This window comes from Aquila chrysaetos (genome assembly GCF_900496995.4).
Source record: "Aquila chrysaetos chrysaetos chromosome W unlocalized genomic scaffold, bAquChr1.4 W_unloc_3, whole genome shotgun sequence".
Classification (NCBI taxonomy): domain Eukaryota; kingdom Metazoa; phylum Chordata; class Aves; order Accipitriformes; family Accipitridae; genus Aquila; species Aquila chrysaetos.
In genome coordinates this window covers 3695595-3720351 of record NW_024470323.1, presented here as the reverse complement: position 1 = coordinate 3720351, position 24757 = coordinate 3695595, and the positions used below count along the sequence as shown (strand labels likewise).

General features: G+C 45.7%; 2 long non-coding RNA genes and 1 pseudogene across 2 annotated transcripts; all 3 read right to left on the bottom strand.

Annotated features, from left to right (window-relative positions):
* LOC121232414 overlaps positions 1–24757 on the bottom strand; it is a 250283-nt pseudogene that overhangs the window by 190382 nt on the left and 35144 nt on the right.
* LOC121233021 lies at positions 9134–23088 on the bottom strand. The gene is made up of 3 exons (XR_005931824.1): positions 23078–23088; positions 12495–12498; positions 9134–9852 (listed from the first exon to the last, which is right to left on the bottom strand). It is a non-coding gene; the product is annotated as an uncharacterized LOC121233021 (long non-coding RNA).
* Positions 11037–11456, bottom strand: LOC121233015. Its single transcript, XR_005931816.1, has 2 exons — positions 11406–11456; positions 11037–11271 (listed from the first exon to the last, which is right to left on the bottom strand). It is a non-coding gene; the product is annotated as an uncharacterized LOC121233015 (long non-coding RNA).

Below are 24757 nucleotides of genomic sequence, written 5' to 3'. Positions count from 1 at the left end.
TGGCAGTGGGTATTGAAAGACAGGGGTTACTTCAGATTGCGGTAGTGCAGGCGTAACCTGCAAGGTTCTCACGTGAATAGCCTCTGCCTCCCTGCCCCCGAAGCTCCACACCCTACCATTGGGTAGATACCATTGTCTGCCTGGCAGCACATCAAATCCCAGTATATTTCCCTCATAGGGGCTTAAAGCCACCTCCACAGCTGTCATTCTTTTTTCCCCAGGTAGCCAAAGTTGGGTTCGAGCTATGGGGCATTTTTCTGTCGCCCCTGTTACTCCTCTAATGTTTATAGCCTTTCTTGATGGCCTGATTCCCAGCTCACTAGCTTGTCGTTCATTTAAAACACTAATTTGGGCTCCTGTATCGATTAAGAATTCTAACCTTATCCGTCTTGGACCCACAGAAATGTGTATATAAGGCTCCTTATCAGCAGACCATTGGCAGGTATTCACCATGCGGACTGGGCAGCCTGAACCCCAAACCGCAGCTTCTAGTTTCTTAGCCCTTCCAGTTCCTCTCGCAGTGCCGCGAAAGGGTCCCGTTTCTCTTCCCGAGGGGGCGGGGTTGCTGGCGCTTCCCTTGGGTCTCCAGCTTTCCCCTCTAGCAATCCCACTCCCGGACGCCGCCGGCGGACTGCCCGTGCAGCACGGCTCGGGCTGCCCCCAGCGCCGGTGCCTTCCGCCAGAGAGCGTCCCTTCCGGGATCGTAGTTCCGACCCGACGGCCCCCGACTTCGAGAGCGCTCGGGGCGGGGTTTACAACCGGCTGGGCGGACCTTCCTGCTGCCCTCTGTTAACTCCGACAGCCCCTTTTCCCGGATAGTAACAGATTCTCCTCTCTCCTTGGGGTCCACACCCCCAGCCCAGTAGGCTACTCGGGACGTTATCGACCTATCACCTGCCGGTCCAGCACTCAGAAACACTCCCGGTCCCCAGTAATTTCTTGCTTCATCATCACTCAACAGTATCCGATCCTCCCCCGTTAGAGAAACTCTCCACAATACTCAGTTTCGGTTTTGCCCGGCTTGCACGAAAACTTAGCTTGCAACTCGCCGAGCTCGGGTCCCGACCGAGGGGCCGTGCAAACAGCGCTCCGGGGGCTCCCACCGTGCGGATCCGCGTGCCCTTCTGTTTCAGTAAGGGGCCGCACGTCCCTTTCCTCCAATTCCACCTTCGGACAATCTATTTCCCCTTGCCTTTTAGCAGAATGACTCTTCTGTGCTTGAATCCATCAGGCGCCCAGGAGGGCACACACGCTGCCTTTGCTGTTTCGCGGACTACTTCCGCGGCACAGTTCTACTCTCTCCACGACCGCTGCCGGGTCGAACCACTTCTCCTTCGCCCAGTCCAGACCTGGGGGAGAAGGGCTGCAGCCGTGCCTCCGTAATAATTCCTCCATTAACACCATCCTGCCGACTACGCCAATTTAAAATGTTACGGATGCACGACTAACCAAATCCAACAGGTGTTAAAACTCAGATTTATTCTTCAGCAAAAGTTAGTTAGAAGTCCAGTAACATTTTAAAAAACCACAGGCTCGATGTAAAGAGAATCAATACTACACGGCCGACTTAAGAATCCCCAAGATTTAAAGTGATGGCTCAAAATGCGTGTATCGCTCACCTAAAAGCTGAGGGCTCTCTCCCTCGAGGAGTTACCTCGGGCGGTGCCCCGACCCGAGGGGGAGTCCCTGACTGCAGACCCGCTGCTCCGAGGAGGACTGATTCCAATGTGTCCTCCGGCGGGACCCTGTTTATACCCCTGTCGAATCTGACCTGTGGTCATTTAATTCTATTGGCCAGGAGGGTCACCTCGGTGTACCTGGCGCATCTCGATTGGCCAGTTCAAATTTCAACCTGCAACCTCCAGGGTTTCCTTCCCCTTCTCCCTTCCTGCAGAAGTTTCGTTTCCTGCTGGCAGGATGGGGGGGGGAGGTGGGGGGATGTACTGCCACAGTCGGCTGTGTAGTACTAATTCCCCTTACATCATTGAGCCTGTAGTTCACTACTGTTACTGGAGTTCTAAGTAACCTTTTACTGAAGAATAAATCTGAGCTTTAACACCTGTTGGATTTGAGTGTGCATGCATCCGTAACACTTACCTTAAGCGACCATGAGAAGAAGCACAACATATGTGCCTGGAGGAAAGGCCAGATAGCAGTCATGCCTGCAGGGAGAGAGACGCAACTCCCCAATGACCCCCCAAGCCCACCTACCCATTTCCAGAGAATCCCGAGAACGTGAACTGCGCATGTCGAGACCATCAACTCATTTCTGGAACACTCCTGAGCTCACACTGCGCTTGCTCAGTGATGGGAAACACCACCTACAGGGGCGGACCCTTTAGGTATAAAAGAAGGGAGGACGAGTTCTTGGCACACACCCTCTGGAACTGGATCTCTAGGCTGGCTGGACCAACGCTGGACCCAGGACTGGTGAAACCCTTTCCTTCTCTCTCTTTCTCTCTTTCTTTCTTTCTCTCTCTCCCTCTTTTCCTTCTCTCTTTTCCACAGTCCCTACACCTCATCCTTTTAAACATAAACCATTGACCAAGTCTGAGATTAGGAGTGGATCTAGCCACCCCTGGGCTCCTCTTTGAGAAGGAGTCCAGAAAGCAAGGGGGTCTGCTCTGAACCTCGTGACTCAACGGGAGGGCTCTCCTTCTGACACAGTTTCATGTTCCTTTTTCCATTTCTTTTTCTACACCTCCCTTCTCTTTTCAAACAGCAGCTTAATGACATGTTGCAAGGTTCATATTGATAAGTTCACTTGTACTTGGGCAAGGTTAGCTAGGTTGAATAAATGTTGATTGTTGTTTGAACTCCCCTGGTGTTGTTTCACCTTAATTCTGGCAAAGGAAATCCATGAACCTGAGTCACTCCAACCTTGGGACACGACACCACCCAACCAGGATGAAGCAGCAGACGAAATATTCTATAAGCAGCTGGGAGATGTCTCACAATCGCTAGCCCTTGTTCTCATGGGGACTTCAACTTACCAGATGTCTGCTGGAAATACAATACAGTGGAAAGGAAACACTCTAGGAGGTTCCTGGAGTGTGTGGAAGAGAACTTCCTGACACAGCTGGTGAGTGAGCCAACTAGGGAAGGTGCCCCACTGTTACCGAAATCCGGAATAAAACTTCTTAACAGCAATGAGAAGTTAAGAAGCAGGCACTTCGTTTATTGCAGCGCTGGGGACACGGGGGATCGCTCCTCCAAAGGTGTGTCCAATTTAGTATCAAAATCCATCAGTTTTTATAGACTTTTTCTGTCAGGTCATTGTTACATAAGCTCTTTACATAAAAATGCATACTATGCTCGCTCTTTGCGGGACCATAATCATGGACTCAATGACAGATCCATATGATCATAGTTGAAGACCCTTTACTAGAGCATCAGACATCATTTTATACATTGGTTTCATCGGTACATGCATTTAGCTATTTTACTATTGGTTACACACATTATTCACGCACTGTCCACGTGCCTAGTTACACTTAATGATTAGTTATATCAACACTGTACACGCGCATAAACATAAGACATAATTGGTTATACTAACTAAAACATGCGAAACTTGTCTCAGTCTAATTGGTCAAGATAAACTGCCAAATTGAGGTTGTTTGTGCCAAGTTCCCTTTATCGTGGAATGCGCACCTGTGTTCTAATTGATATCTTTCTTATTTTTGTCTTCTTATTTATTCTGTTCAAGGCCTTCTAAAGGCGTCTGGAATGCTCTTGTGACCGTTAGCTAAATATGTTCCCACAGTGACCCACTTAGTGGATGAGGGAAAGGCTGTGGATGTTGTCTACCTGGACTTTAGTAAGGCCTTTGACACAGTTTCCCCACAGCATTCTCCTGGTGAAACTGGCTGCTCATGGCTTGGATGGGCATAATCTTTGCTGGGTAAAGAAACTGGCTGGATGGCCAGGCCCAAAGAGTTGTGGTGAATGGAGATAAATCCAGTTGACGGCTGGTCACAAGTGGTGTTCCCCAGGGCTCAGTATTGATGCCGGTTCTGTTTAATACCTTTACCAATGATCTGGACAAGGGGATCGAGTGCACCCTCAGCAAGTTTGCAGACGACACCAAGTTGGGAGGCAGGGTTGATCTGCTCAAGGGTAGGAAGGCTCTACAAAGAGATCTGGACAGGCTGGATCGATGGGCTGAGGCCAATTGTATGAGGTTCAACAAGGCTAAGTACCGGGTCCTGCACTTCAGTCACAACTACTCATGCAACGCTACAGGCTTGGGGAAGAGTGGCTGGAAAGCTGCCTGGCGGAAAAGGACCTGGGGCTGATGGTCAACAGCTGGCTGAATATGAGCCAGCAGTGTGCCCAGGTGGCCAAGGCGGTCAATAGCATCCTGGCTTGTATCAGAAATAGTGTGGCCAGCAGGAGCAGGGAAGTGATTGTCCCTTTGTACTCGGTGCTGGTGAGGCTGCACCTTGAGTACTGTGTTCAGTTTTGGGCCCCTCACTACAAGAAAAACATTGAGGTACTGCAGCGTGTCCAGAGAAGGGCAACCAAGCTGGTGAAGGGTCTAGAGCACAAGTCTTATGAGGAGCGGCTGAGGGAACTGGGGTTGTTCAGTCTAGAAGAGAGGAGGCTGAGGGGAGACCTTATTGCTCTCTACAACTACCTGAAAGGAGGCTGTAGCGAGGTGGGTGTCAGTCTCTTTTCCCAAGTAACAAGTGATAGGATGAGAGGAAACGGCCTCAAGTTGCGTCAGGGGAGGTTTAGATTGGATATTAGGAAAAATTTCTTTACTGAAAGGGTTGTCAGGTATTGGAACAGGCTGCTCAGGGAAGTGGTGGAGTCACCATCCCTGGAGGTATTTAAAAGACGTGTAGATGTGACACTTAGGGACATGGTTTAATGGTGGACTTGGCAGTGCTAGGTTAACAGTTGGACTTGATGATCTTAAAGGTCTTTTCCAACCTAAACAATTCTATGATTCTATTTGCAGAATTCTTAGCCTTGGTTAAACATCACAATTGATGCTGGAAACAAAACCAGCACGGTGCTGTTATAGCAATGAATCCCTCCACAAATTAAAAGCTGAGATTTATTGAATGTCTATAACTCTACAACTAGCTCACTTTCATTTTCTAAGCAGTCTCTGAAAATGAGATATTAATGTAACATCTACTACGTCCTAAGAAGTTTAGCAAGGCTGAAAATGCTTTTATATTAGTTTGCATTGACTGGCAGTTTAAAATTAAGGATGGGTTTGAACAACCTTACAAGACACTGTGGACAATGAACTGATGCCAAATGGAGAAGATTCACATAGGACAGTTATCTGTCCAGCCTCAGCTGCTGTAAAACTTCAGTCCAAGATGGCATTCTGCTACTAAAAGTCACAGCACAGACTTGCAACTCATCTGACTACAAAAGCATCGTCAATAAGAACTATGAAACCCCATAACAATAGAAAGGAGGAAAGAAATAGTGCAAGTTTTCATCATGCATGAACAGCAACAAAGTTCATGCAGGCCAATGTCCACTGTAATAGCCACTGTTAAATTAATGCTATGTTTAAGTACAATGTACTCTCCACAGCATAAGGCAAAAATAAAGGCTGTTCCAGCCTGAAAAATTCACAGTCTAAAAGCAGGTAGCAAAACTAGGCTTTCAGAGGGCCAGCAGCTGACAGCATACAACAGCAAACACACACATGATGACAGTCACTGTGACAAACGTTTGATGGGGGAGCAGTGAAAGAAAACACAAAACTATCTGATAGCTTTCACTAAATCTCTGTTGAAAGAGAGGTATGAAGTGTTTTGCTTTCTAGACCATTAAAACTATTTCATGAGCAAAGGCCACTCTAAGGTTAAAAACAGTAAGACAAATTTGCTACTGATAAATAATAAAGCCATTCATTTTATTCTTCAAATCTAAAGTAATTACAAGACAGAGCATGGCAAATGGATTTAGCAGAAGCCATTACATCAGAAGAATCCTTTAAAGAACAAAAGTAATTTAAAAGACTAAACTGAAAAATGAACTCTCCTGAACAACAATTATGAGATTGATTTATTGAAAGTATATTTAATCATACAAGAAATGTTTAAACTTTCCAAAATAGTTCAGGAAGACAGAGAAACCAATAGCAGAATCAGCCCAATGTCCTCATTATAGTTGAGAAGCTGAAGCAGATGGAAAATTCATTTAGTTTGGAAGGATAAAGTACATCAATTTCTCTGAATCCACATTTCTAGTCAATTTGTTACAGCACCAGCTTCAACAATTAATCATCTTATTTTCCCATTTGTGCCTCCTTTTAAGAGATCTCAGTCTTTGTTTCCAAATGAGCCAAATGTCATAAAGGAAAAATTAACTCAAAAAACCATCACTTTGAAAGCTCACATGCCTAAAGCCAAATATTTCAGCAATAGCTGCAAAAGCAGGGTCCAAATTCAGTCAGGTAAGTAGCCTGGTCAGTTTAAGTGCCTGAAAAAAATAAAAATAAATAAATAAATAAATCTGCCTTTCACCTGAGACACAGCCCTTCTCATCAGCCTGACTTCTACAAAGAAATACCTTTTACCTGACCTACTTCAGGTTTTTTCCTTATGGTAACTGATGTCGATATATGAGATTGCCATGGCTGAAGCTGCATTTCTAATGACAGGTCTCTCCCATTAAGTTCAGACAGGGGCAGCTCATCATCATATCCAGTTCTGAGATCCACACCAGACAGTTAGTATAGATAATATCATGTCTGTGCTTAAAATACCCTTCATCCTCCAGAGCTAGAAGACAGGTTGTCTGTGAAGTATATACCTACCAGCGGCTATCAACAACCTGGCAGAGCAGAACTCTAGCTCTTTAGCCAGTAAGACTACAGCTCAGAAACATCAAGTCTCTAGTACCAACAGCAACAGATCACCACAGTATAAATATGTCATGAAACAGAGGAGATGCAAGAATGCTACTAGCCCTCAACCCTCACCTCAATGGGCCTCCAAAATTCCATGCCAGAGCTGCTGGGTGGGAACATCTCCTCTTCAGTCACACAGAACAATGTCATTCCATGCTTTCCAGTATAAATTACAAAGCAACTCTGCTTCTCTTATCCCACAGCTATACTTCTGTATTGACAGTACCATCTCACAGACAATCCTGCACCACTGAGTGTGAAGTTTTATGGCAAAAAGCATATTTAGTTCATATTCTGCAGAGGCTGATGATGACTGTTTAGATGCTGCCTGTCGATTCTGGATAATTTCATAACATGGACAATGCGGCTAGCTTGTGCTCTAAGGCACTAGCTAGGATTAAACACAGAAAGCTGAGCTTTAAATGAATCTCCAGTCATTGATCCATTTGAACACTCAACATCACAATATGTTTCACCTATTTACCCCATAGTCCTTGACTGATTCTTCTACATTTAAGAAGTTCTTAAATACATACATTATTTATCCAATACTGCTGTTACAGAATAGCATATAAATATTCAGGGACTTTATAATACATTCAGCTTTTATTCAATAGACCATAATGGTTGCTTAGAAACATTTACTAGTAGGAGACCTATAACAACAGTAAGGGAAACACCTTCAAAGAGTGAAGCAGTTGGATAAAATAGAAGAGAAAAATACTAATTTTTCATTCTCTTCACATGCCTTCAAACAAATTATGATGCACGAAAAGATATATAGTATGCATTCTGTAGGGTACGGCGTTCGGAAGATCTCGCGATGTCACGGAAAGGTAGAAGGCAAGTCGTCGCCTCCCTATGACATATCAGTAATCCCACCTACCGTTGTTAGTATAAAAGGAATTAACTGCGCAATAAAAGATGGAGTTGGCGCTCACACCATGTGTGTTATCTGTCTCTTCCCTGGTCCGGGCCGACCAGTGATCTAATCGCGGCACCTTTGTTATAAATGCTCGTGACAAATTGGAGGAGCCAATTTGTATTGGATAAAAAAAATCGAATTTATTAGCAAGCGATAAGAGAGCAAAACAGCGCTGGGCGGCTGGGGAGGCAACGCTCCGCCACAGGCCCGCAACTTTATGTTACCGTTACATTCCTTATATACATTTCTTGTACCCCTTTCTTGTAAGTGTCCGCCTTGTCCTGCTTCTTCTTTCTTCACTCGTGCAGGTCTGTTATTATGCAGATTCGGTAAATTTTCTCAAGGATGAGTATCCTTTGATGTAGAGTGTCTTTTGACGTGGAGAAATACAGTCTTGGTAAATTGCAGCTGTTGTCTTTTCCCTCCTTATCTAGTAAGTTATAGCTGTTGTTCTTTTCCCTCCTTATCTAGTAAGTTATAGCCATTGCTCCTTTCCCCCCCCTTATCTAGTAAGTTATAGCCATTGCCCTCTTCCCGTGACCTCTACGCATCACTTAAGCAAGCTTTGTTATTTACACAAGGCATATGTTAACTCTCAATGTGTCTCTTCCCCCTTCTCGATTTCATGAACAAAGTTAACCCGTTCATTACAATCCCCCTTTTTCTATTTTATCCTGATTTTGTTCATTAAATTGATCTAATACTTCTTTTGCCCGCCCGAGGATAGGAGTAATTCCTCCATCTCCGATCTGTTCATATTGTTTTCATAACAGCATTAAGTGTGCAGTTTCTAAGTGCCCTTTAACAACAGCAATCAACTTATTAAAAATGCATGGCCCAAAAGTCAAAAATAAGATTAACAAAATAAGAGGTCCTGTAATAGTTGACAATAGGGTGGTTAACCAGGGTGAATAATTAAACATAGACTCATACCAGTTCTGTTGTACTTCCCAGTCTTTTTTCCGTTTTTCTAACCCCTCCCGTAGCTTGGCCATTGTATCTCTAACTACTCCAGTATGGTCAACATATACACAACACTCCTCCCGTAGGGCTGCACATAATCCCCCCTGCTGCATGAACATTAGGTCTAAGCCCCGTCTGTTTTGTAATACTACTTCTGATAAAGACCTAACAGACTGTTCTAAGGCTGTCATGGCCTTTTCTATCCTAGCCAAATCTTCGTTGACTGCTACTCTTAAGGATTGAAATTTTTTATTTTGTTGTATGAGGGAGGCTATTCCTGTACCAGCTCCAGCAGCTCCGACTGCTATGAGGGTTGCCACTGTGAGGGCTGTAAAGGGCTCACGTTTTTGTATGTGATGAGTAGTTTGATAGTCATAAACGAAATCTTCGGGATGGTAAATAAGCCTAGGTATCACAGCTACTTGTATACAATATTCAGTTGTCCAATTAAAGACCTTTAGGGATATACAAGGTGTAACCCCAGTTTGAGAACAAATCCACTTAGTATTATCTGCAGGAATCAACCACTCAGCTGTTATTTCTCCTGATTTGCGAGTTGTGTTACACAGGTGTCGTTTGTCTTTTGGGACATTCCCTATACATCTTCCTTTTCCTGATACTTGGGACATTGTTATCCCTTGCTTATGTCCAGATTCCTTATTCCACAAGCACTGAGCTGGATTTGTTCCGTTGGCTTTTTTAAATCTACTGTCCACCCCAATAGCTTCATAAAAGGGTGGCCGAATGTTGTAACATAACCAACAATGCTCAGTTATATTAGGGTAGGTGGCATTCAGTACTTGATAACTGGCTTGAAGCATATCCCACAATGGGCTGACTTCGGGTGTAAGAGTCGAGGGTTTGATTTTTGTAGCTATGCCCGGGGTGTAATTTTCAGGGACGTTTATGTTAGGAAAGATTGTAACAGCATGTACAATACTGTTACTATCATCTTCCTCTGCTATGACTGGATTTGGTCCTACACCGGAGGGTTCATTGGGCACTGGCTCCTTCCTTATTAAAATTATTCCCCCTGTATCAGTGCCTGGTTCCCAAAACCTGATTCCCCATGTTCTCCCTATAGTCCATCCTAGATCTTCAGGTTTCGAAGTGTTAAGATAAATATGCCAACATGTGCCTCCTCGAACCGTACCTTGAGGCCCATAGGTGGGTTTTTGACATCCTGGCGGTCCCCATCCTACAGTTAAAAATTGGTCTTTTCCTCCCCCTGGTGCCCATTCCGATGCTATTGTTTCACAGCCCCAATATGCACAGTAATATTCAGCTGGGTGATTGCAATATTCTCTTCCTGGATTGTTAGCTGGACACATATAAAAGGCTTTACGCTGAACTGTATACTTGCGAGTATTCTCATCAATGGGGGCCCATCCATGGTATGACCTTATTAGGGAACTTAAGTGGGCCGTGAAAGAGGGAGTGCCCGGGGTAATTCTGTTTTGTATGACAACTGAGTGTTCTAATTGTATTAGTGACCATTTGAAGGGTTGATGACTGACCTTGTCGGATACCGTATGCCCAACAGGCAAATACCACAGTAACATCATCCAAACATGGATTGCTGGTGGGGTTTCCCAAGGAACACCAATAGGTGTCGATGTCAATTCCCGATTATCTCTTTGCCAGGGCATACCTGGTCGGGCTCTCAGAGTCCATTTTTCCTCTCGAAGTGTCTGTCTCTTGCTATTACCCGCCGATGATCTCACGGTGTACTCACACTTCCTTTTCCGTACGCCTCTGCCTACTTTGCCTACTCCGGTGCCTGGAGCAGCGAGGTTTCTCATCTTCTCGGCAGCAGTCGTACTTCTTAAGGGCGTGTTTTCCACTTGCAAAGGCCCTTACGGGATTCAGCTCCTCTCCGGGAACTGTGCAGAATATTTTATATTACCTGGGAAATGACAAGACACTTGTAGGATTCAGGGTTATAGGAGTTTCGGGTTGGTTAGGGATTTCCCGTAGCTACTCCCCCCCCCCGTAAGGCAGACGTGTTTAATCCCCTTCTCCTTTGGGTACACTGTGTACAGCCGTCCCTAAATGGGTGGTTGTTCCTACAGTGTGTCCACCAGCATTCCTTACACAAATTTTATTTAAGAACGGAACCCATTTTAGTGATACGTCTAGCTTGCTTTCACGCGAATCTGATAGCACACCGCCTTATAGTTTTAGGCCAATCATTCTCATATACTTCCCAGGTTTCAGGTACTAATAATTCCCCCCCCCACACAAATTAGTCTATTAATTCCCACTCTATTCAATTGGTCTCCACGGGGGAATTGGTACTCTTGACACTTCATACAATAATAATGTCTCCTTCTAGAACTACAATACCATTTCTGACCGTACTTTACACAGTTACAAAACACCCAACTCCAATGGTTGTGGTTACGATGCTTTAAACACGGAATCTTGTTAAAATATTCCGGTGGTCTAGGGACTTCAGTCTCCACTTCACAACAAAAAGGTAAGTACTTAGGAGTTCCTGTTAATTTATATATATATACCAGCTCTGCCAGTTTGATGAGGTATCCATTCTGTACGCCGAGGAGTAAAGTTCACCACTTGTAAATTATTTCCAGGTGATACCTGGAGCCACTGGTATAAACTAGGTTTTACCGTTCTTCCAAAAGGATTCATTCATTCATGCAGTTCCCTTTTTTTTTTTTTTATCACTAGTTTTAAGTCTTCTGAAATCTTTGTTACTTCCCACTGGTCTCTGGGTAAAGGTCCTTTAATTCGCGAGGCGTGCGTCCATCCTCGTTCTGCAGTCCGGACAGCAGTTTCTGTGGTAAGTAAAACAAGAAAGGGCCCCTCCCACCTAGGAGTGAGAGAGGATTCTTTCCAGGCTCTGATTAATACCATATCACCTGGCTTCACTGAATGTATGGATATATCTAAGGGTGGCCTCTGTACCACCATTCCCTTCTTTCGCAATCGCTCTCTCCTTTTCATTATCTGAACAATATAAGGGTTAATACTATCTTCATCTAAAGTAGGATAATCGGCTGGGCATTCCATATCATAGGGCATGCCATATAACATTTCAAATGGGGAAATTCCAGTATCTGCTCGGGGCTGAGTCCGAATATTTAATAAAGCAATTGGCAAACATTTTACCCAGGACATTTTGGTTTCTATCATTAACTTAGTTAGTTGCTTCTTTATTTCTCCATTCATTCGTTCTACTTTCCCAGAGCTTTGGGGATGCCACGGGGTATGGAACTCCCACTTAGTTCCAAAGGGGGCTAGAGCTTCTTTTACTACTTTGGAAACAAAATGTGGGCCTCTATCTGAATCAATAGTTTCAATATTTCCATATCGCGGTATGATATGCTCTAAAAGTATTTTTACCACTGTATTGGCAGTTGCCCTAGCAGTAGGGAACGCCTTGACATAATGAGTGAGGTGGTCTACCAATACAAGTAAGTGTTTATATCGCCCTACTTTAGGGAGATCAGTAAAATCAATCTGTATTTTGGCAAATGGTCGGTGTGCCAATTCCTGTCCCCCTTGTACTTTTTCTCTAAGATGCTGCTTATTGATCCTCTTGCACATTAGGCACCCTTGTACGATTCCCTTGGCTACATTATAAACCCCAATACACATGTATTTTATTGTGAATTGATCAACCAACGCTTGGACACCCCAATGAGTCTTTGAGTGCATACCTCTCATTATTTTCCATGTTAGTGCTTTTGGTAACACCTGTCTCCCATCGGGTAGTTCCCAATTACCCTCCTTTTCCACTATTCCCATTTCCTTCAATTTATCCATTTCTGGTTTACTAAACTGTGGGCTAAGGATTCTTGCCGGCGTTTCACCTGCCGGCGGGGCAGTGTTCACAGCAAGTAGTGCTGCCGCCTTGGCCTCTTGATCAGCAAGATTATTCCTTCGAATTTCAGGGGTTGTTCCTCTTTGGTGTCCCTTAACATGTATTACAGCTATTCGCTTGGGCCCTCTTATTGCTTGTAGAATTTTTACAATCAGTTCCTCATGAACCAAACCCTTTCCTTGAGAATTAATAAGTCCTCGTTCCTCCCAAATTTTCCCAAAAGTATGTACCACTCCATACGCATATTTTGAATCCGTGTACACGGTTCCTTCTTTATCCTTTAAAAGTTCCAATGCTCTAAGTACTGCGTATAACTCACATGCCTGCGCCAACCAGCTAGGACTGAGGGGTCCGGATTCTTTTACTTCTAGGCTCCCCCCGTCCACAATTGCATATCCTGACTTCCTTTTCCCTGCTATTACTCGAGATGACCCATCAGCGAACAACTTTTCTCCCTCTCCCAATTCTACCTCTTCCAGATCTAGCCTAATTTTTGTTTGTTCTTCAATGGTCTGAAGGCAATTATGTGTTAAGTCTTCTTCAGGACCCCCATACAAAAATTGCGCTGGATTTTGCAAGTTCGTTGTTCCAATTTCCAATTTAGGGGAATGGATTAGGATCCCCTCATATTTTAAAAGCCTAGCATCGGTGATCCATTTTTCAGCTTTTTGTTGGAGAACCCCTCGAATATTATGAGGGGAGAACACCCTTAATTCACTTCCAAACGTTATCTTATTTGCTTCTTCCACTATCAGGGCTACAGCAACGACTGCCTGTAAACAGGTGGGCCACCCTCTACTGACGGGGTCTAATAATTTGGAAATGTACCCTACAGGTTTCTTTTTTCCTGCCCACTCCTGGGTCAAAACCCCGTATGCTGTCCCCTCCTCAGTGGCCACAAATAAATAAAAGGGTCTCCTCACATCAGGCAGACTCAAGACAGGGGCGTTAACTAGATCGGCCTTGAGACCCTCTAATCTTTCTTCATCCTCTTGAGTCCACTTAAGCAATCTATCCATAGTTAACTTTTGATACAAAAATCGCACTTTCGCACTAAAGTTCTCGATCCACTGCCTGCAATACCCAAATAGCCCCAACAATTGTCTAATCTGTCGTTTACTCTTTGGGGCTTTCAGTGATAAAATTCCATTTACTCGTTCAGGGTCCAACTTCTTAGTCCCCTTGCTTATCCAGTGTCCTAAATATTTTACTTCCTCTTCCACAAACTGTAGTTTTGACCGTGATATCTTGAGGCCTTGAAGGCTCAAAAAATTTAACAACCGTATGCTTTCTTTTCTGACTGTCTCTTGATCCTCTCCTGCTAACAATAAGTCATCCACATACTGTATTAGCACGACCCCATCTTGCAACCGGTATTCCCGTAGAACCCGTTCCAGGGCTTGTCCAAATAAGTTTGGGGATTCCGTGAACCCTTGGGGAAGTACAGTCCACCTTAACTGCTGTCTCCTATGAGTGTCTGGGTCTTCCCACTCGAAGGCAAAATAATCTCTACATTCCTCCTTAAGAAGGCATGACCAGAATGCATCCTTAAGATCTATTACACTATACCATTGGTTTTCAGGCCCCAATTGACTCAACAGGGTGTGTGGGTTTGTCACTACCGGGAACCGGCTGACAGTCCGTTTATTGATTTCTCCTAGGTCATGCACCAGCCGATAGCTACCATCGGATTTTTTTACTGGTAAAATCGGGGTATTAAAAGGGGACATGCAGGGTTCGAGTACCCCCTTTCCCAGTAGTCTTTCAATCTCAGGTTTTAGTCCCCTTCTCCCTTCCTTAGATAAGGGATATTGTTTAACTCTCACTGGAATCTCAGGGTTCTTAATAACCACTTCAAACGGTTCAATATCCAGTTTTCCAACTGTTTCGGGAGTATACCACACTTCGGGGTTAATTTGCTTCTCGTCCACCTCTGTAAGGGGACAAAGCTTGATTTTCAACTCTTCCTTTTCCACATCCACCCGAATCCCCATTTCTACGATTAAATCCCTACCTAATAAGTTATATTCCGCTTCAGGTACCAACAGCAGTGTTCCGATTCCGTATCTGCAACTTGATTCCACCGCCACATCTTTTATAACGGGGACCCTAAAAGGTTCCCCTTTTGCTCCAATTACATTAACTTTCTCCTCAGATATTTTACACCCCGGAGGTAATGATTGTACCGTAGACCTTTCGGCCCCGGTATCTACAAGAAAGATCACCTCCTGACGCTGAGGACCCACTTTTAAAGTTATCAAGGGCTCCTTCTTACCGGGGGTCCTCAGCACATAGAGCCCCTGACCCCGCTAATCCTCCCGAAACACTTTTTCATCCCGAATCCTTTTTCTACATTCTCTCTTCATGTGTCCTTTTTTCCCGCAATAAAAACATTCCACGGCTTTATCTCCTCTCCCCCCGATTCTTTCCTTATCCCCCCCACCAGGCCGACCGGGTCTCCTTATCACACCTTTCTGTCCCTCTCTTACCGCTGCAACCAGCAGCCTAGTCTGTCGCTTTTCCGTTTCCTCTTCTCGCCTCACATACACCTTCTGAGCTTCTCTAAGTAATTCATCCAACCCCCGCTCCTGCCAGTCCTCAATTTTCTCCAACTTCTTCCTAATATCTCCCCACGACTTGGCCACGAACTGAGTTTTCAGCAACGCTTGTCCTACAGGAATGGCAGGGTCCACCCCAGAATATAGCTGGAAACTTTTCCTTAACCTTTCAAGCCATTCCGTTGGGGTCTCATCTTTCTTTTGCTGTTCACTAAAGGCTTTATTAATATTCTGTCCTTGGGGAACAGATTCCCGTATCCCCTGAATTATAATTGTTCTCAAGTCTGACATATTATTCCTGTGAGCCGGATCCTGATTATTCCAGTTTGGCCGATTTAAGGGCCATTTTTGATCCGCCGCCGGACCAGCCTGATGTTGCTGGTCCCACACTCTCATCCCAGCCCCTCTAATCATGTCTCTTTCCTCTACGGTAAATAATATGCCCAGGATAGACTGTAATTCATCCCACGTGTACAAATTCGGTCCCAAGAATTGATCCAACCTTTCGGCTACCCCCAGGGGATCATCTAACAAATTCCCCATTTCCTTCTTAAATTTTCTTACATCCCCTGTATTAAGGGGGACTGCCACATACCCCGTTCCCGGTCCCCCCTGTCCATCCCCACCAGGAACCAACATTTCCCGAAGAGGGAACAATCTTTCCTCTCTTCGCATTATTCTATTACGTGCAGACCTTCTGGGAGGGGGTGCCGGGATTGGGGAATCAGGTTCCGAATCTGACCCCCCCTGGGCCTGGGCTATTTCCTGACCTTGGGGTGGGTCCTGAGGCGGAGGGGCCTGAGGGGCATAGGGAGGGGGCCAAAGGGGGTCCTCATCATTTTTTCGAGTTTTATCTGGTCTGTTTTCCCTTAAGGCAAAGAGGAATGACGGCCCCCAAGATTGGGGAATCCATAAAGCAGCATATTCACTCTCCTCTGGACTGACTGGTGGTCTTTTATTGTTTACCATGTATTTAATTGTTGACACACCCAATCCTCAGAGGACCCGAATACAGGCCAAAGTACATGAGGATTGTTGAGAGGTTTCCCACCCCAAATCTCAATACAATAAGTGATCATTTTTTCCTTAGACTTATCCTTTCTCCTTGGTGAACTGTCCCAAGATCTTATCATCAGGCCTAAGGGACTGTCCGGGGGTATGTCTGGTAACTTATTTCCCTTCCCCATCCCCATGGGTCCAGAGGGCTTGCTTTTCCTCTGTCCCATCTTCCGAGGTGCCTTTATCCACACACACACTCACTTCCCCTCAGTCGTGACTCGCTCCCTTGCGGGCTACGAGAACTGCACTACTGGAGGGTCCGCACTCGCGTGATCTCAGAGAGACCTCTCACACACTCGCACCTCGGGATAACCACCCCAACCAAACGGCTCACGCTTTATATACTCACCCGCTCCCGGGGTCTTCGTTTGGTCTTCGTGCACAAAATTTAAGGGGTCCTGCAGGTTCTTTTGCTCAGTTATCGTAATTTAAAGGGGTTCGCGGGTCCAGGGTGTGGCGACAACACCTCCTCAAGACGGGGCTATCCGGGGATAGGGCGCCTCCCCGCTTGAAAGGGTCCGCACCAAAGAACCTGGATCTGAGTCACGGCACCAAGTTTGTTATAGACGCTTGTGACAAATTGGAGGAGCCAATTTGTATTGGATAAAAAAAATCGAATTTATTAGCAAGCGATAAGAGAGCAAAACAGCGCTGGGCGGCTGGGGAGGCAACGCTCCGCCACAGGCCCGCAACTTTATGTTACCGTTACATTCCTTATATACATTTCTTGTACCCCTTTCTTGTAAGTGTCCGCCTTGTCCTGCTTCTTCTTTCTTCACTCGTGCAGGTCTGTTATTATGCAGATTCGGTAAATTTTCTCAAGGATGAGTATCCTTTGATGTAGAGTGTCTTTTGACGTGGAGAAATACAGTCTTGGTAAATTGCAGCTGTTGTCTTTTCCCTCCTTATCTAGTAAGTTATAGCTGTTGTTCTTTTCCCTCCTTATCTAGTAAGTTATAGCCATTGCTCCTTTCCCCCCCTTATCTAGTAAGTTATAGCCATTGCCCTCTTCCCGTGACCTCTACGCATCACTTAAGCAAGCTTTGTTATTTACACAAGGCATATGTTAACTCTCAATGTGTCTCTTCCCCCTTCTCGATTTCATGAACAAAGTTAACCCGTTCATTACACCTTGATATGTAGCAACGCTACATAGCGGTGACCCCGACGTGATCGGTCGCACAGGCGACGATGAGGCTTGCGCAAGCGATTAAGGTATTAAAGGCGTTAGCTGATGAGGTGGGTGCCCGCGGTTCGATTAGGAGGGGCCCCACGGGCGAATGCATCCAATGGATGCTGCGCCGGGGAGACATTGGGTCTCCTAGATAAGTTTTGAGCCCCCGAAATTGGGGAGAGATTCGGGAGTCCTTGCTCCGATCCGAGCGCGGAGCTGCTGAACGATCGCAGAGTTGGGGGAAGGTGGGACGGGAGGCTGAGGCGTGCTGGTTGGCGGCGCGAGCTGCTGTGTCTGCGGGTGCAGCGCCGCCTCGGGAGCAGCGGGGACAGTGCCCTCGGGGACAGCGGGGACAGTGCCCTCCGGGACAGCGGGGACAGTGCCCTCGGGAGCAGCGGGGACAGCGCCCTCCGGGACAGCGGGGACAGTGCCCTCGGGAGCAGCGGGGACAGCGCCCTCGGGAGCAGCGGGGACAGTGCCCTCCGGGACAGCGGGGACAGTGCCCTCGGGGACAGCGGGGACAGTGCCCTCGGGAGCAGCGGGGACAGTGCCCTCGGGGACAGCGGGGACAGTGCCCTCGGGAGCAGCGGGGACAGTGCCCTCGGGGACAGCGGGTCGGACTCAGACGGAGCGGGCGGCCGTGGAGCGGGGCTCGCAGAGTGGTCCGTCCTTAATTGCGGACATGGGCACGGAGGGTGCGGCGGAGACGGAGGTTTTTCCTGTAGAGGCGGCACCAGCGGGACCTGGTGCGCCCCCCCCCCCCAGTATCCATGAGGAGTTGCGGCGGGTGGTTCGGCAGCTCATGGGGGAGGGACGGTTCGCAACGCCTCAGGCGCAGGCACAGGGCATACGCGGGCGTGACTTTACGGCACTTGCAACAACTGCCTTGGCCGCACTTGGGCGTGTCGCGGCCATGGATAGAGCGGACCCCCCTTGCGTGAAAGTTCCGCAGGGGATTGCCGAGAGGTTTACTGCCTTTTTAGATCGGCTTCAGCTTGCTGTGCAGGCGGCAAACCTTCCGGAGGCGGCTAAAGAGGCGATTGTGCTTGAATGTGCTAGGGCTCAAGCTAACCCGCAGAGCGCAGCGCTTGTCTCTCATTTGCCAGCGGGTTCGTCCCTAGGCAACATGATACGCCATGTACTGGAGAGAGAGCAACACCGGGAAGCGCGTCCGGTAGTGGCGGCCTTGCAACAAGTTTTGCGGGCGGGTACAGCCTGATACTGCTTTTGAGGAGGCAGTCTGTAAGCAGGCCGCTAACGAGCAGGATTCTGATTCCGATAATAATTCTTTTGTATCAGGCAGGGTGGACTCTGGAAAAGAGCCGCATTTATATCCCTCATTACCACCACCGCTGCCTGCCGCGGCCGTCCCGCCGCTGCCTCCCGCGGCCTCTGCGCGGCCGGGACCGCTGCCGTGCCGCCGCCGGCCCCCGCCCCCCCACCCCAATCGCCTGGTACTCCCTCTCCAGGGTCTGCAGAACTTAACACGGAACCTGGCTTTGCTGCACTGCCTGTATCTCCTTCTCCTGCTAATCCCTCTAACTCTGCCTCTGTCTAATCCATGACGATTCACTTAATAATTTGGGAAAAAATACACATAGCTTGATGCAACGCTGTTGAGAAAAAGCTGTACGGCAAGGAGATACCATGTTTACTTTTCCTGCTGTATGCACACCTGCCTCAAGAAATGCAAGAACCTCAAGAGTTAGAGTTCTTAGGATCAGTCATCATGAATCCCTGTGTGATGTTTAATTACATCTATAACACCACTCGAAAGGGTCAGAATGTAAATGCTATTTTGCCCGTATATAGAAATGCTACAGCTTGGTGTAACTATATCTATTCCAGAATATCACACTCTTTTTTCTATTCCAGCTGCTTTACCTGCGGGGATATTCGTAATTTGTGGGAATAGAGCGTGGGAGAGGAATTCCATTGAAACTTAACGGGAGGCCATGTAGCCTCGGACGACTTGCGTTACTAACACCCGATATCAATATGATTCACAGTAAAAGGCTCACGATAACTGACACAGGGTTAAGTGGATGGCTAACAAGTTTGGAAATTACAGGATGGTTGACAGATTTGCTGATCCATGGCTTAGTTATTCTAAATGTAGTATTAGCAGTTGTAATGATTGTACCATATATTATAAAAATAGTTGAATGTATGATTGCAAAAGCATTTCATGTAACTTGGCTTGCACAAAAATAATAATAAAAAAAAGAAAAAAAAAGGGGGAAATTGTGGGAGATTTCTTGGAAAATGGGGAACATTTCTTTGAGCCTGATTATTTAGAGTTAGCATAAGTAGGCCACAGTTAGCATGAGTGGGCCGGAGTACGTGACAGCCGCAGTATGAACGGACTTTTGAACCACCAGAAAAACAACGGACATGAGGAACTTGGACAGTGGAGCAATTAATAAACAAGATAACAGAACTGCAGAAGCAAGAAGGAGCTGCAAGACCTTTATCGCAATTAAGAAAACTGTCATTTCGGCTTAGAGCATTTAGCTGCGGGATGGGGACTTAGGAGTTGGTTTGTATCTTTGTTAAAAATCAGGGTTTCTTTTATTCTTGTGTATTTTATTAGGTATAATGTTGCTTTTACTGTGTTTAATTAATTGTGTTCATATATCTTGTAGGTCACCTTAGCCGACATAACAGGTCAAGATTCTCTGTGCATTGCAACCACATCACAAAGCCCGTGAACCAATAGACAGGATGGCTATGACTCGTGCAGCGCGCCTGGCCAGCGACCGCATGTGTCATAGACTCCCCATGTTTCAACTGAGGCGAATTTTAGCACCTGCTGGCCACGTGTGCTGAAATCCGTTCCTCTGCAAATGTACAAATACCGGGATTTTCTGAAGAGCATCGGGCTGGTGTACAGGAAGGCCATCGTTGCCTCTGTGGGGACGCCCACGTAAAGCTGGCACCTACCGATTGCTGGGCTGAGTTCGCGGATGGTGGTGACTAAATCTGTTAATGCTCTTCTAATAGAAAAAGGGAGGGGGAATTGTTGTGGGAACATATTTAGCTAACGGTCACAAGAGCATTCCAGACGCCTTTAGAAGGCCTTGAACAGAATAAACAAGAAGACAAAAATAAGAAAGATACCAATTAGAAAAACACAGGTGCACATTCCACGATAAAGAGAACTTGGCACAAACAACCTCAATTCGGCAGTTTATCTTGACCAATTAGACTAAGTCTCGCATGTTTTAGTTAGTATAACCAATTATATTTTATGTTTATGCGCGTGTACAGTGTTGATACAACCAATCATTAAGTGCAACTGGACGCGTGGACAGTGCATGAATAATGTGTGAATAGTGTGTGTAACCAATAGGAGCTAGTTGGACATGAGGAGGGGGAAATGTAGGGTACGGCGTTCGGAAGATCTCACGATGTCACGGAAAGGTAGAAGGCTAGTCGTCGCCTCCCTATGACGTATCAGTGATCCCACCTACCGTTGGTAGTATAAAAGGAATTAACTGCGCAATAAAAGACGGAGTTGGCACTCACACCATGTGTGTTATCTGTCTCTTCCCTGGTCCGGGCCGACCAGTGATCTAATCGCGGCACCTTGATATGTAGCAACGCTACACATTCACATATGAAAAATAGGAAGGGAAAAACTTAAAACTATAAGTTGAGGGAGCCAAGTTGAAAAACAAAAGAAAAACAATGATGGCAATTCCAATCCCTCAGTTTGTAACTTGTCAGAAACTATACTACCAGAAACTGTACTACAGAAACTACAACAAAAGAAAAAAATCAGACTTAGACTTAGCCAAAGTTAAACTCTAAAATTGTTACTGCTTTTTAAATAAATAGCCGGACTTTCAAAAGCACTAGGCACAAGTTTCTTGCAAATGACAGTTTTCTCTCTATAGAAATTTTCTTCTTGCTGTTTATCATTTTTGGGGGGAGGGGAGGGGGGGAACAAGGCAGGGATCCAACTTTCATATATACATGCTTAACTATGCTGTTCATTTCCATACCCCATTTCTATATGGCACTGTGTTGTCATTGTGAGTTCAGACTAACTGTCCTTTTGCAAACAGCAGCCCTGGAGAGGCGCACACACATATATCTGTTAAGCAGGACACTAGGACCACACATTCAACGAAGTACATTGCCAAAGGCTTTCTGTGCAAGACCTACTGTTTTGTTTCTTCACCTGTGATGACAATTTTGGTGGGTCAGATTAAAAAAAGGAAAGGAAATAGAATAAGTGCCTATTTCTCTCCTCATTTCCAAATTTAACATTATAGAGAAAAGTAAGTATGACAGAACAAACAAGTAAATTCTGTACTCTGATACCTGCTTTTCTATCATTTTGTTCTTTGGCATTAAGCAAGTCAACAACTATTTTTCTTCTGAAAAATAATACTAATTCTACATTAACGCAGAAAGATAGGAAAAGAAGAAAAAATATGTAAATAGCACTAATTTATGAGTATATGCAAGAGTAACAATGAACAGTACTATGGCAAAACTAAAAGCATTTTATTAAAGACTCTAGATAATGCTTATAAACCCATTATTCTTCCAGCAAATTAATATTCTATCTCTCACTAACAATATCAGCAAATGAACTGTTTTAGTTAAATTAATATTCATGTTAACTGCATGCAAAATCAACTAATTTAGTAGTCCTAAGTTACAATATTAAGGACATATATAAACAGAGTCTGTGATCATTTTTAAGACTACCCAAGTAAATCATATGAGATTTGTTGTATGAACTTGGCTGGGTCTTCAAATCAACACATCATGTTCAGTCAGAAAATAATTCCAACAAAAAGCTTAAGTAATCCAGGTACATTCTAAATATAAACCAAAACAGTGGTTTAGTAGGGGTGATGAGTTTAAATTTACAAAAAGAAAAAAATAAGTTTGCAATAAACAGAACCTCTTCTTCCCTTTACCTCCCAATTCTTTGTCTCCAAAATTATAATTTCAGCATAGCTTAGAATTCAATAACCAATTATTTATTTATTTATTAAGAAGTTTCCTCTTCCCCAATTAATAAATCTTCACAGAAATATTAAGGCTGTTTTTGCTTCTTCAGTTATGCAACAGCATCAAATTTAGACAAAAATATCCTTAATGGTGATAACAAGAAAAGCTAAAGACCATAACTATTTCTTTGGGCTTTGAAATAAAAGTATTTGTTTCTTAATAATCTCATTATTATCATTTTTTTCCTAAGACATCTATCTTGACAGTACTGGGACATCTTACAAAAGATATTTTCCTGTTTCTTAAATTAAATCATATTTGGGGCCCAAATTAATAATAGATGCTTGAAAATATATTGGAAAAAAAAAGAAGCTTTTCTCTTAACAGCTCCTAGCGGAAGTGAAAGAAGGGGCAGCACAAGTGGTCTAAGCATTATGTGGTACGCTCTGCTCATCCCCTATTCTGAAAATGCAAATGAAACAACAAAAATTTAAAAGAACATTGAAGTTCCAAGTCAAACACTCCAAAGACAATGCCAGAATTTAGAATGCCACTAGAAGCACAGTTTAGTCACCCAGTATGTATCCGTCATGATCTAGGGATACAGAAGTGTCCTGGGTTCAGCTGGGATAGAGTTAATTTTCACAGGAACCTGGGAGGTGGGGGGGGCATAGCCGGGGCAGCTGACCTGAACTAGCCAAGGAGCTATTCCATACCATGTGACATCATGCCCAGTATATACATGGGGAGTGGGCCGGGGGGAGGGGGCTCCTGCTCTCGACTTTCGGTGGGGGAAGTGGCGGAGCGTCGGGTCCCGGGTGGTGAGCAGTTGCACTGTGCATCACTCCTTTTTTTTGTATACTCTTTCATTAGTACCGTTGTTGTTGTTGTAACTTTTTTTGCGTCATCCCAGTAAACTGCCCTTATCTCAACCCTCGAGGTTCCGGTTTTTTTTTTTTTCTTTTCTCCTTTCTGATTCTCCTCCCCATCCCACCGGAGGGGGGCGGGAGGAGTGAGCGAGCGGCTGCGTGGTCCTTTGTTACCGGCTGGGCTGAAACCACGACAAGAAGCAAGGAGAAAACAAACATTAAGAGTGGACGCTGGGGAAGACATGGAGGTGGGTTACACATGGTGAGTGAGCCTTCTCACATGAGCTTAGTCCCAAATTCTGTTTCCAAGTTTGGAGGGTGCTAGAATACACTGAATAGACACATCCCTGCTTTCATCAGTTGTCTCACAATCATCTGAATGATCCTAGTCCACCTGTCTCCATCCTGGCTCTTCCTTAACCCTGACTGCTTATCCCAAACACTTATGAAGTAATCAGTCACAGGCTTCACTTCTTTTTCATAAGCCATGCCCAGCCCAACCTCCTCTTCCAATTCTTTCCTTCCAGACAGGTTCTAGTTCTCACTTCCCCAATACAGCCTCCACTTATATTTTCCCCTCTAACTCCTGCTTAATCTTTTGTCGTGGTTTAAGCCCAGGTGGCAACAAAGCACCACAAGGCCGCTCACTCACTACTCCTCCGGGGGGGCTGTGGGATGGGGAGAAAATATAATGAAAGGCTTGTGGGTCAAGACAAGGACAGGGAGAGATCACTCAGCAATTATGGTCATGGGCAAAAAACAGACTCAACTTGGGGCGGGGGGGGGGGAACCAAAACCAATTTAATTTGTTACCAATCAAGTCAGAGCAGGATAATGAGATAAACCCAAACCTTAAAACACCTTCCCCCTACCCCTCCCTCCTTCCTGGCTCAACTCCACTTCTGATTTTCTCTCCCTCCTTCCCTCGGAGCGGTGCAGGGGGACTGGGAATGGGGGTTGGGGTCAGTTCCTCACACCTTGTCTCTGCCGCTCCTTCCTCCTCAGGGGGAGGACTCCTCACTCTTCCCCTGCTCCAGCATGGGGTCCCTCCCACAGGAGATAGTCCTCCACAAACTTCTCCAGCATGGGTCCTTCCCACAGGCTGCAAGTCCTTCACAAACTGCTCCAGCGTGGGTCCCTTCTACAGGCTGCAGTCCTTCAGGCACTGATTGCTCCAGCATGGGCTTTCCCATGGAGTCACGGCCATCTTGGGGGGCATCCACCTGCTCCAGCGTGGGCTCCTCCCTGGGCTGCAGGTGGGCATCTGCTCCACTGTTCACCTCCATGGGCTGCAGGGGGACAACCTGCCATCTTACCACGGGCTGCAGGGGCATCACCTCCTCCCCCTCCTTCTTCACTGACCTGGCTGTCTGCACAGGGGTTTCTCTCACATTCCTCTCCCTTCCTCCACTGCAGGTTTCCCTTCTTAACTATGTTCTCCCAGAGGTGCTACCACTGTCACTGATTGGGTCGGCCTTGGCCAGAGGCGGGTCTGACTTGGAGCC